Source organism: Pseudomyrmex gracilis, unplaced genomic scaffold (assembly GCF_002006095.1).
Source record: "Pseudomyrmex gracilis isolate BER0280 unplaced genomic scaffold, ASM200609v1 scaffold_91, whole genome shotgun sequence".
Classification (NCBI taxonomy): domain Eukaryota; kingdom Metazoa; phylum Arthropoda; class Insecta; order Hymenoptera; family Formicidae; genus Pseudomyrmex; species Pseudomyrmex gracilis.
Genome location: NW_018020675.1, coordinates 574550 through 587265, shown reverse-complemented (window position 1 = coordinate 587265; position 12716 = coordinate 574550). Strand labels below are relative to the sequence as shown.

Sequence of the window (12716 nt, the reverse complement as noted above, 5' to 3'; positions counted from 1 at the left end):
TGGGCCGTAACGCTAGTTTTTGACATTAACATTGTTGGTTAAAATTCTTCGAAAACGCTGTATTGCGTATGAATTTTAGCAGCTCTCTCTCTCTCTCTCTCTCTCACTCTCTCTCTTTGCGTAAAATATGCGTGTTTTTGTATGTAAAACAGTGCTTTGTCTTTAATTTTCGGTGCAGCCGCGCCAATTATTTTTGCATTAAATATTTTTTATTTCAAAAATAGTTTCACACGGGGTGTTATAGTTTGAAACTTTTTACACAAGTTTGTAAAATGTATAATTTAATATTGTTTAAGACTAGTTTTCACGCTAAACATTTTTATAGTTTTCTAATATTTTTATTTTGCAACAATGTGTATAAACGTGCAAGATTTGGCGCTACTTTTTGATACCATTTCTTTTGCAGAATAGATTTTGTAGAGGAAGAGTTTTTATGTAGTACATTAATATATTAATATTTTTTCTAGAGATACGAGTTGCGTTTTTTTTTTACTTCTTTTTGAAAAGGTAATTTTTTCGGATAAAATATCTTTTAAACTATAGTGTCGATTTTGGTCATCGAATATTTAAAAAAAATATACATAAAAAATTGAAAACCGATAGAATCCCTTAACCAGGGGGGAAAGCATATAAAGTTTTAAATCTTTGAACTGCTCTCTTCTGTAATTTGCGTTTTTGAAGTTGCGGGATTATATATACGCAGGGAGTGACAAATTGAAAAACATACATTTTTTTATTTATGAGAATTTTAAAAACTGGTGAAAAAGTGACAGTTCGGTCAGACCGATGTTTGCCGATAGTGTGAGTTTTTCGAACATTACAGTTTGAAGAGTAAAGAAACTTTCTTGTCAAAACTTCAAATAACAATGTTATTTTTTTTTTTTCCTATAAAACTGTTGAGTAATTACTAACTTTTTATTTTAAGGCACTAAAGAAAAAAAAACGTAATAAAACACATAGAGAAAAAACATGTTGTAGATATACGTAGTTCCAAGTAAATAGCGCGGTATTTCCCGTTATTTAGAAGTCCTTCTCGATCGCCGCTGGGAAATCATCGATATAAACACGATGGTAGCTCGATGCGAGCTAGAGGATAAACTGTCCCAGTTTTACAACCCCAGAATAGTAGTGCGGCGCGGCTTGGTACAGAGGAGGAGAGACGAAACCCGAGCGCGCAATTTATCGATTGTGTCCTGTCATTGTTCCTATTTCTGTTACACGACTTCCGTGTCGTTTTTAGCAATGTCCGATGTCCTAGAATTTTTGCGTCAAACATCGCGAAACGTTCTTGTCTCTTGGAACGTGACGCCACACGTTCGGGGAAGAGTGACAAGGACGTTCAATAAAATATAACTCATCCGTGAAAAATGCACTTTCCGGCGAACGGTTAGCCGGCCACTTTGATTTAATCGATACCACTCTGTCTCGGTTAATCGTTAGTAAACAGCACGTTGCGGTATCTTTTGAATAACAGGTTATCTGACGTGGGAAAAAAATCAGAGAGAGAGAGAGAGAGAAACAGAAAATGAGTAGTGTTTAAAATTGATTAGCGTTTAGAGAATAGAGCGGCGAATTCGAAGAGAAAGGAGCGAGAAAGAAGGAGAAAATCGCGAGGATCGGGTGGTAAGGGTGAAGATTTCGAGAGGCTTTTTTTATATTGAGGACAGCTTTGATCGTGTTTTCGTCGATGGGGTAAAATTCGAAACGCTTTCGCGAGAAACGCGTTTCATTTTCCCGCCTAAGCTACGACGCCTCGCTTCCGCTACAAAGGAAATAAAGCGAGCAGATAAAGGATCACAACGTTGTATGCGCGAATACGCATGTGCGGAGTATATAGTTTCTATCTCTATCTCTCTCTCTTCTCTTCTAACTTATCTTGCTGTTCTCCCTTTGCTTTTTTCGCAAACACGACCTTTGCCCTTTACTCCGATTTCTTGCATGTCAAGTAGCTCGCGCTCGCGCACGGTGCGTGTTAGTTTTCCTCCTTCCCACGTTTTTAGGTTCATTAGCAAACGTCAAAGTTAAAACTCGACGCTCGTGCAAAGTTGCTATTGGCGTTTGTGTAAAAAATTTTGCAAAACATCGTGTTATTTTTCCGGTCCGCGCACGTTCGGACTCCGCGAAAGTTTGTGCGGGAAAACTCAATTTTAAACCGGTCAAAGAATTGCGGGAGGGGAGGGGGAGGGGAAGTTCCCCGGTCAGAGTTTGAGAAACGAGATACTTCCTTCGCGATAATTACATCGTGTTGCGTTCTCCACATTGCATCGCACGGTTTTTTAAATTGCGACGAATGCGAAAATCTGTGCGACTTCAACACAAGAGCAAACAGAGGAAACAAGCGTCCACCTCGACTTGTTCTCGTGCTCCGCTTTTCGGTCTAGTCTAATGGAAGCCGGAGCAAATATATCCTATATATATATATATATATATATATATATATATATGGACAGTTAATCTTCTTATCAGAAAATACGGCGTCTCTCTGTTCTGGGGGACAAAAGCAATCTACACGAGGACAACTAGGAAACAATTTATTCGGTATCGAATAGCCGCATTTTCTTGTTTTTCTCGAACTTTATTACGTGTCCAACCGATCGATCGATCGAGTTGGACACAACCATCTCTCTCGTCGTCTTTCTCTGTATAGTCCGCGACGGTATAAGTCCCCTCCTTAATTTCTATCACAAAACTCGATGACATATAACGCACACACACACGCACACACACATACGTTGTAGCAAAAGAAAAATCCATAAAGTTCGTTGATTGGACGGAAAATTAAATTATTATATTAATATCTTTCGCCGTGTGTTCGCGCAAGATGCTTGTTTCGTCAGGCAAAATCGAACCGGCGAAACGATCGCTTCTTCGATTTTATTACGCGTTAGGTACACAAAACGAAAACTAAAAAGATTGATGATCACTTTCGCGCGAAATCACATGTGATGATGATAAACTTCACATAAAAACACAATAGCATATTACTCGGTTATTCAAAACTGCAGAAAATTGATATCGCAACGTGTTGTTGTTACGTGAGCTATAATCACGTTACTAAAGAACTCATAATTATTATTAATGAAGTAATTTATATCGCGCAAAATGATATTTATCACACGTAAGCTGTGTGTAATTTGCATTTAAATAATATCTAACTATTAGTCATTTTCCGAATACACGTTAATCCAGGTAATTTATACGTTTTCAAATAACTGATAAAATCTTTGTGTGTCAACCATTTAATGCGTGCAGCGACTAAAGTTTCATTTTTTTGTCACATGTAAGTTTCTTTCTCGAGACAGATCTTGATTCTGATTCTGTAAAAACGTTTTCTTTTTTGTTTTTTAGGTATTCTGTAAACCTTGGACATTTGTGTCTGACGCGATTGTTTTGTTGGTTTAAACTGTTGCAAAAACTGTAAAAATTCATGGGGATTTATTCAACATTCTATATTAAGGAAATAACATTTTGGTAAAATTTTTGTGAATTTTTAGACATTTTTCCGCTAGTTAATAAGATTTTCTCAATTTTAAACACCGCACACACTAATGTCCGGGGTTTATGGGATTAGGGTTAACACAAAGAAAATTATATTATTAACATATTACATGCTTAAAAGTAAATCTTTATCATTTTTCATAATATTCTCTCTTGTCGTGTGGTACAGAACAGCGCGCACACACTCACATACACACACACACACACACACTTGACATCGTTTACGCGAGCGTGTCCGTCCGTCTTTCTCTATTTCCTCTTCCCACGGGACTACGTGAGTCCCCCGTCTAAGCTATAATCCGGCGGGTTTAATACTCTTCGCCGCGACATGTTAGCCGATTCCTATTAATAGCCCTGGTCACATTTGAGCAGCGCAGATTATCAACTAATTGGATTAGCAGTATTAATACCCCGGGTGGGAGGGATACGTACCCCTCATTAGATTCACTCAATATTGTACGGCAATATTCCCCGTTGCGGAGCCGCGACACAATCTACGTACACAACCGTAAACCTCGTCACGTAGCTGCTGCTCCGTCGTATAACGGTCACTGCGTATGTTTGCCTGTACACAATATGTGCGTGTGTGTGTGTGTGCGGACTCGCGTAGAATTCGCACGTGCGTGTCCGAGACGGCAAATTCCGCGATCCGGCGCACGTGACCGGAAGTAAACACGAAATCACGAATCTCAAGCTCGTTAACGCGAAAGGAAGGGCCGGGGCCCTCTGATTATTGCATTGACTCACTGTCGCACGTGCGTTGATTATTATCGTCATTGGTGATTCCCGCGCGAGAATGCTAATGACCTCCGTCCGCGGTGTGTCTTTCCCCGCGCGGGCATTGTCTTCGACCGATACGTCTCTCTCTACATGCAACCTCCACATAATAATAACACGTTTGATATAATAGAAATTGCGAATACGCCGCGTATCGCATTGTATTTTCTACCCGTATTCATCGCGCTGCGCACCTTTGCGCACGATTCTCGTTTAGCAGCTAATAATAATCTGCATTGTGTGCGCAGAAATCGCGAGCGTACACACACCGTGAATTATTACCACCAACGCAAACATAATTAATTCTCGTAGTTATATAGCAGAGACATAAAATGTAAACTGGCGGTCAGCACGAAAAAATTTATTTTAATAAATTAATATGTTCACACACACACGCGCGCGCGCGCGCGCACACACACACACACAGATATAGTGTGTTATTTCAGAAAAACTATGCGGGTTGAAACGTGTTATTTCACTGGTCGCGCGGTGGGCGCGCTACGAGGAAAAGCTGTTGCAAAATTACGTTCAAATCCGTAAGTCCGAAGGTGAATTTTGCGAACGAGCTCCTTGTCAGAAAACAGGAGTTCGAATAAACGTCGGTTCTTCTTCTCTCGGCTGTTCGCGAAACACCACCGCGAATGTGGGAAACCACATTGCGATAATCAATTCACCCGAGAGAAGTGAAAGATCTCTCGTTTCGCGCCGATCTCGAAGAATAAAACATAAACTAGACCGAGAACATCGGGAAGAGATATTTGACAATGATAAGAAACTTTTGGAATATGCGCGCGTACGTACGCGTGTGTTCTCTCTGTTTATATTAAAAACTCGAAGTGATAACGAGAGAGAATCGAGTAACACTCTTCGCGTGTCGAGCAACTTCGTTATTTAATACCTGCCGAAGGGATCTTGAAAATGTTCTCCCGACACTCTATTTTACAAAAAAAAAAGTTTTTGTTATGCAAAATATACACTTCTCGTAGCTCACGGGGCGCGTATTTATGTTAACTTCATTGCAACTGACCTCGTAACTTCGCCCAACTCGGCAACTTCAACTACGCGACTTTGCTTCTTCAAGAATAAGTAATTTGCCATGAAAAGAAAGAAAACACAACTGATTGCGAAGGAGATATCGCAGAATAGTTTAATAAATAAAGTTTTTCAAATCGCTTCGTTTAATTGTATGCGTACAATTTTTTTTTTTTTTTTTTATTCTACCCGTCACAACACGAGAAATCTACAGTTGGTCATTTTTAGTCAGTGTAAGAGAATCGTCACGATGCAAACTTTAGTTCACAGTTTACACAGTTTTTTAGGCCTGTTCTACAATACAGTTGTAAGATATATCCGACTTCTCAAATAAATTAATACTGTAGGCGCGTGGGTAAGATACTTTTCGGCAAAATACTAAGCGGTTCTCTTGAGGGCAATTTAAATAAAACACGGCACTTCTGTTTCTAATTCATAATTAATGTATATATATGTGTAGGATATGATGTTTGGTTTAAATAAATAAATAAATAATTAATTGAATAAATAATTATAACGTCTGTTTAATTATACGAAGGCAATAAATAAAAGAAAAACAAACTTATACACTCTAGGCTACTAAGTCAGAGCACGCAAAAATCTTCGGGCGTCTTGTGTTTTCGGCGGATTCTGATCTTCTGTCGTCTCTCGGCTTTATACCTTTTACTTCGACTCTGTTTTTCATTTCGAATCTGTCGGTTGAGTCGTAATCGATAATCAACGAATATAGCAGAGGTGAGGACAAATAATATTTGTCACTTTGCCTCTACTGTCGCGTAAATATACAAGCTTATTATGAAAGATTCGCCGTTAATACAGAGACACGACAAAGATACGACAAACAAGATATTTAATATTTTCTCCACAAGAATATGAAATATAATTTTGTTCCTACATATGTCTAAATTTATTACTCATTACACTTTACAATAAAACTCACAAATATGTTACTCTCGGCACATTACTCAGATTCAATCTTCGCATACTCAAATCTTCGACCGATCTCCTCAACGGTTTCAAAACGACTCTCTACAACTCATTATACAAACGCGGCAACTAATATTTCACAAACTTCTAGACCGATCTTTACGGTCACATATCAACTCATTAACGTTCCGACCGAACTCCTTTACGGTCACTTATTAACTCACATTCTTAGACCGATCTCTTTGACGGTCTGCTATTGACTCTCTCTCTGCGTAATCGGCAAGTATCTCCAAAAACAAGCACGATACAATAACATGTGTTCCTAGAGATGGCACAATACGACCTTTCTCAAGGGAATTACAATAATAAACAGATAAGGGCATTAGCTACAAGGCAACACATATCAAGCCATTCGGCAAAGTCGCGCGCGCGCGCGCGGAAATATATATATATTTAAACAGAATTCTCTTTCAGGCGCTTACACACAGTTGTAAGTCGTAAGAAATTGACCAATCACAGTCAAATCACAGAAGAATAATCGATTGTGATTGGTCAATTTCTTACGACTTACAACTTACTGTAGAACAGGTCTTATAAATGATTACGATTGTGTGACGATGTTACAGTAATCAATTCAAACTTCTTAATTACAACTCAATCGCTTATAACCATAGACGTATAATATATAGACTGCGCGTTCCCTACCTTTGCCATGTTAAGAAAATGTCTTCAACGTTGAGAGAGACAGCTGGTGTTGAACAGTAGCCTCATCTTTGTCTAGCGAAGTAGTGGGGGAAAAAGAAGTCTTCGCTGATTGATAGAATAGTAGTGGAAAAGTGGGGATAGAAAAATAGTGGAGGTGAAGAAGAGTGAAAGAGATTAAGGGGTGATGGTAGGTTAGGTGGTATGAAACAGTAGGCCCTGATCCCACCACAGACATTGATAGACAGAGAAAGAGTTACTATTCAAAGTATGTTGTCTCTCTCAACGTTGAAGACATCTTTTCAGCCAAACGCGCAGTCTATATATTATACGTCTATGCTTATAACTGACGCGACTGTGATTATAATTCGTAGTTGAAATCCGACTGCTGACTAACCGCTAATAACTGACTTTGACTGCGCCTCGGTTCGAGCGCGGTTTGTACATAGGGCCTGACTTCGGCCACGGGAAGTGGGGTCTAGATTTTTTCCTTATTTGGTAATAATTCTAGAGTCGTCTACGATTCGGTTGCGCGCTAGCGCGAGCATTTCCTGTATCGAAGATCGCCTTGACAACGCGTCTCATGATTTTATCGTTAACCGTCAGATTTTACGGTATTTAAGATAAACATGGAAAATTTTAGAATCTACGAGACTAAACTAGACAGTGGTCACACGAGGAAACAAGAAACGCGCGCGCGGCTTTACATGCAAATAGTTTTTGTAACAATTACATTGCAAATGAGGGGCATAATACAAAGCACATTGCGGAGATCTTACACGGTCATAAATAAGATTTCTTTGCGTTTTGTTATTCTAAATACTCTCACATTTTGCGCCGCTCGCTGAATGTTTAAGAGAAAGGACCGACCGAACACAGAACAAGTGGCGCGCGTTTTAGCAAAACAGAGAGCGAGACGTTAAGCGATCGATGCGTTCTCTACATTCAGCAGTGGCGCACTTTGAGAGAAGAGAGAGAGAGAGAGAGTCGACAAAAATCTGTTTCCGATATTCACGTCGGATGCTTCGAAATTGACAATCGAAGCGCTCTCGGTATCGTACATAGCAAAGTCTTGGTACACGGCGGCGCAAAAGGGAAGCGGCAAGCTTGGTGCCAGCTCGGCCGTAAAAAATCCGGCAGCTCGCAAAGTATCCTTGACCGATCTCTACCCTTTCCCCATTCCGCGTTGCTTATCGGGGCTCGAACGAGCAATGAATTTTTACGGAACGCCCCGATAAGGCCCCGCGCGCGCGCGCGTGACGGAGGAGAGCAACCGGAAAACGGCCGATAGGAAACGCGCAACCAGTGGGCAACGGAGAAAAAAGAGGAGAGAGGAGAAAAAAAAAGCTCAACAAACGAAAGATTTATTCCGCGTGTATCCGCGCGCCCGATACCAGCCATCGATTTTCCGGACGCGCGCGCCTATCGCGCACTGATTTTACCCCCGCCGCAAGAAACGAGACGCTTTTGTGAACGAAACGAGGCTGTGTTTGATTGGCGTAGCCGGTGCAGCAACGAAACAATCGACGGGGATCGTCGCTTAATCTTGCTCCCTTTCTGTTCGAATTGCGAGACCGATGTCTCTTCCGTTTCAATAAATGAAGCGCTCTGTTTTATCACGGGGGCGGCACCATCCCCCGTCGGAAACTGAGATACGTCAATTGTTCGTTTCGTCCAACGCGAGCGAGCGGTGAACTATTTTCTTACATTTTTCAGAAGACACAAGTTGTGATTTATCTCCGCGCGAACGAAAACTCTCATTATCAGTTATTAAAAAAAAACAAACAAACAAAACAGCGCGATATTTAAGCTCAAATTCTCCGTTCATCCGCGTGCGAGTTCAAGCTCGGAAACATTTGTTTGATTTATGTGCAAAATACACATTTCTCACACGCACACACACACGTGGTGATTATAATATATTTTTGCATGGAAATATCACGTCACGGTCTCAGCCGATATCCCGTAATCTTTCCTCTATATATTATTTCGTGAACCAAATGTTAAGTTATATATATGTATATATATATATATATATCAATGACATTATTAAACGCGATTCTTACAGTTCAGCAGAATTATTTGCTTTTTTCTTTTTTTTTTACGTGCGGCAAAAAAATATAGCGCTCTTCGCTACGTTCCAGTACGTCGCGGGGTGTAATAAGCGTTCCTCTCTCCTCTCGTTAGGTATAGCTTGACAGAATTTAAATCTCGAATACTCCATTATCCCTTCGTCCTCCATCCACGTACGTGGGTGTGTGTGCGCGCGCGCGCGAGCAAGCGAGTGCATACGTGTGATGCATGGGTCAGCATGGCATATCGTTCCAAAGCAGAATTCGAAGAAGGATCCATTAACGACGCTGTCGTCGTTAGGAACGCTTCATAGGGACGTATAATTCACTAACGACGCGATGAGCCTGTCCACTCGTGATATCGATCTCGCGCGCGTCGAGTAAAATATAAAATCACTAAAATTTTCGACATAATTCCGCGCGAGTCGCAAACGCGAGGAATTAAAACTATTTAAAAAAAAAAAAAAAAAAAAACTTACAAACCCTACTAATATCTTAACGAAAAAAAAAAGAGTCGTCGTTTCGACGACTTAGCTTTTCGCCGGATTAATTTCGTCTTCGCTCTGTAAAGAGCAATCTGTCGAGAAAGTTGAATTATCGCGCCACTCGTCTCGTCGTTGTACGTTTTGGTTTTTCGTCGATCGACACCGTCGTCGTCGTAGTCGTCGTCGTCGAGCTGACGAACAACGGAAACAACACGGGAGAACAGAAATCCCGAACAATGATCAACGAGATGCGGTTTAATCCCGCTGTAAGGCGAGGGCGGGCGAGAGTGTAGAAAGAGACGAACCCCGACGAGGGTAGAGACGGTAGGAAAAACTCGTCGCGCGCGCGTAGGTAGGTAGTAGTATCCGAGGGATACGTGACGCGACGTACTCGCCGTGCTCCCACGGGAGATTTTCTTCTCCGAGTTCTTCTCTCGATTCCCTCGCTCTCTCTCCTCACTGTTCCTCGCGCAATATCCACTTATCGACATCCCTCGTCACGAGCCGCGTTACCGCGGAAATGATACGTACGTGTCAGAGCGAAACCGAAAACGCGCGCCGCCGCCGCCGCCGCCGACGACGAGTTCTCTCCCCGTCATTCCGACCAATGGATCACGCACGGATCTATTTCCTCGGGATTCTCGGAATATCTTCAAGTGGAAACGTGTACACCAGATTTTTCCGCGCTCCGTATCGGAAACGTGTTCCACATATTCCCGACGTCAATAATTAACGGAAAAATGTTTCTTTTTTTTTTTTTTTTGTTTTTTTTTTAGAACACGAAGATTAAGAGACTCTGTTCTATTATTTACGAAATGTCAATACACATCACACGCGAACACAATTTTGTTACGAGGCGAACGGATTCAGAGACTGTGTGCAAGACAAATATAACGTCGAAAATCATCTCTCGAATATATGAGAAACGTTTGCGGAATCGTGTGATCTATTATTTAAAGTCTGGTTGAAATGGTTACGATACGAACACACGCGCGCGGTGTGAGCTCTCGAAAAAAAAACTTCGCCACGTATTTATGAACATTTTTCCGTAAAAAAAAAAAAATCTTCTATAGATCTTCCTACCGCGCGAAAAATACATCATGAAATGTGTTTTTATAGAAATATTAGATAGTCGGAGGAGAGAATACACACATATATATATATATATAGTAGCTCTGTTCATTTATATGCGAATACGTATGTATGTAAATATCGATGATATCTGTAACATACGCATTTTGACATCGCGCGAAAGAGCTACGCGATACACAACGCGCGCGCGTCTTATATTTACCGAGTTGCTTTGTTTTTAAACTAATAAATATATGTAAGTCCGGTCATTTTTGTATTTTTTTTTAATTGAAACAAAAACGTACGCTAAATTCGACGCAAAGAGAGAAATCTTTTAGAGAGAATTTGAAATGTTCATCGCGCGCGCGCCACGCACACACACACACACACATGTATATTAAATATAACTAAAAGTGTTCTTTAAAACGTGTTAAAAAACCTTTGCACAGATTCGTATCTGCTGCATTGCGACGTCCATTTAATCTCCCGTCCAAAAATACAGACAGTTACGTTCACACACGGCGCGGGTGCAAGTTAAATATTTAATTAGCTTCCGAGACACTTTCTCGTAGCGAAACGGGCGAAGCACGTGCGGGCATATGTAATTTATGGTACGAACTTTGAATATTTATTTTAGCTCTGTCGTGAAATTAACAGAAATCACACGCTGGTAATTTTCATTCAAGTAGCACACAGTGTGTGTTTCGTTTCAACTTACTTTGATGGATTTTCGTTCGGATCCGAACCAGGTGTCTTTTGAAACACGAGCGTGTGTGTGAGTACATTTGTAACATATTTTATCTTCAAAAATGAAAAATAGAGCCGGGGTGCGAGCAGGCGTGTTCGCGTTTTAACGCTTCGTAGACTAGATCTTCCGGATCCACTCTCAAAAATTGCGACAACCGAGTCGTCATTTAACAAATCATTAAAACACCCTGTTTACGTCTTGTATCGGCCTTGTTTTTTGTTTGCGGCGTTTTCACGAGCGGAAAAATGTGTAACAATTTTATTTTCATATTTATTTTCGATCTGCGATCACTCTTGGTGTAATCCTCCCTCCGAATGTAAATTATCTCAACAAAAATCGTCAGATACAATTCGCATATCGCATTTTGCGAACAAGAAGCGTCTCTATTGCGACAGTTATTGCGACTAAAACTGGGAGAGAAATGATGAATAATCTCGCGGCACTTTCTATAATCTGTTCAGAAATATTATTACGATTGTTGGTTCCGCTGGGGGTAAGCAAATAACACGGCGCATGTTTCACAGTGTTGTGTCACCAAATGTTTCATTAGCACTCGAGAGAGCGTTTTACGGTGCAAAGTGCTTCGTCGGGGGGTGAGAGAGGGGGAGAGGGGGAGAATATATTCGTAAACGTCGCGTGAACCCTACGTTTTTAGCTCCGCAACGTGCGGGACTGCGCGCCGGCATAAGAGCCCCGGCAGTTCGTTCGCCGGGGGGGTGGGTTAGCCACCCCTCCGTTTGTTTTCATACGGACGGAACTTCTTTTTTTTTTTTTTTTGCTACTACTACGGTGGAGATGCTCGGTGCGCTTCGAAAGTTTTAACGAGGGCGCTTGGCACGAGAGAGCGAAGAGTTGTGTTTGTGAATGGACCGTATTAATGTCCCGAAGCTAGTTCTACGGTGCTCCCATAGGAATTCATTAACTTCATGAAATGTTTTCTCTTTCTCTCCCTCCTCGCGCTCATCTCTCGCGTGTTCGCTCCTCGCGCTCTCGCGATGCTGCGGCTTATGGATGCCGCGGCAGCATGTTAATTACGGTTTCTCTTTTGCAACTATTATATTTGCAGTGACATGCTAACGTTTATTAATACACCCGCCCATAACGCAATCAACGTGCTCACAAATTTATTCTGCGCTGTTTACGATGCGCACGCGATGCGTGTAAACGCTGCGCCAAAATCAAAGTGCTATAATAATTTACAAATTATTTAATAAAAACAAACAGAAGGTCTTATATGTGAAAATTTTTGATACAAAAATATATCGTTTTTTAAGCACAAGAGAAAAATTATTTTTCGTTATTGAACTGTGAAAAAAAACAGTCGCAGTTTTTTTTTCATCGCCACGCTTTATTAATTCAATGAAATAGATTTTTACCGATGTAAGGTAAATTTTCTCTCTCTCT

At 40.9% G+C, this 12716-nt stretch overlaps 1 protein-coding gene across 1 annotated transcript in view; it reads left to right on the top strand.

Annotated features, from left to right (window-relative positions):
• LOC109855503 overlaps positions 1 to 12716 on the top strand; it is a 70043-nt gene that overhangs the window by 37402 nt on the left and 19925 nt on the right. The window lies entirely within an intron of this gene.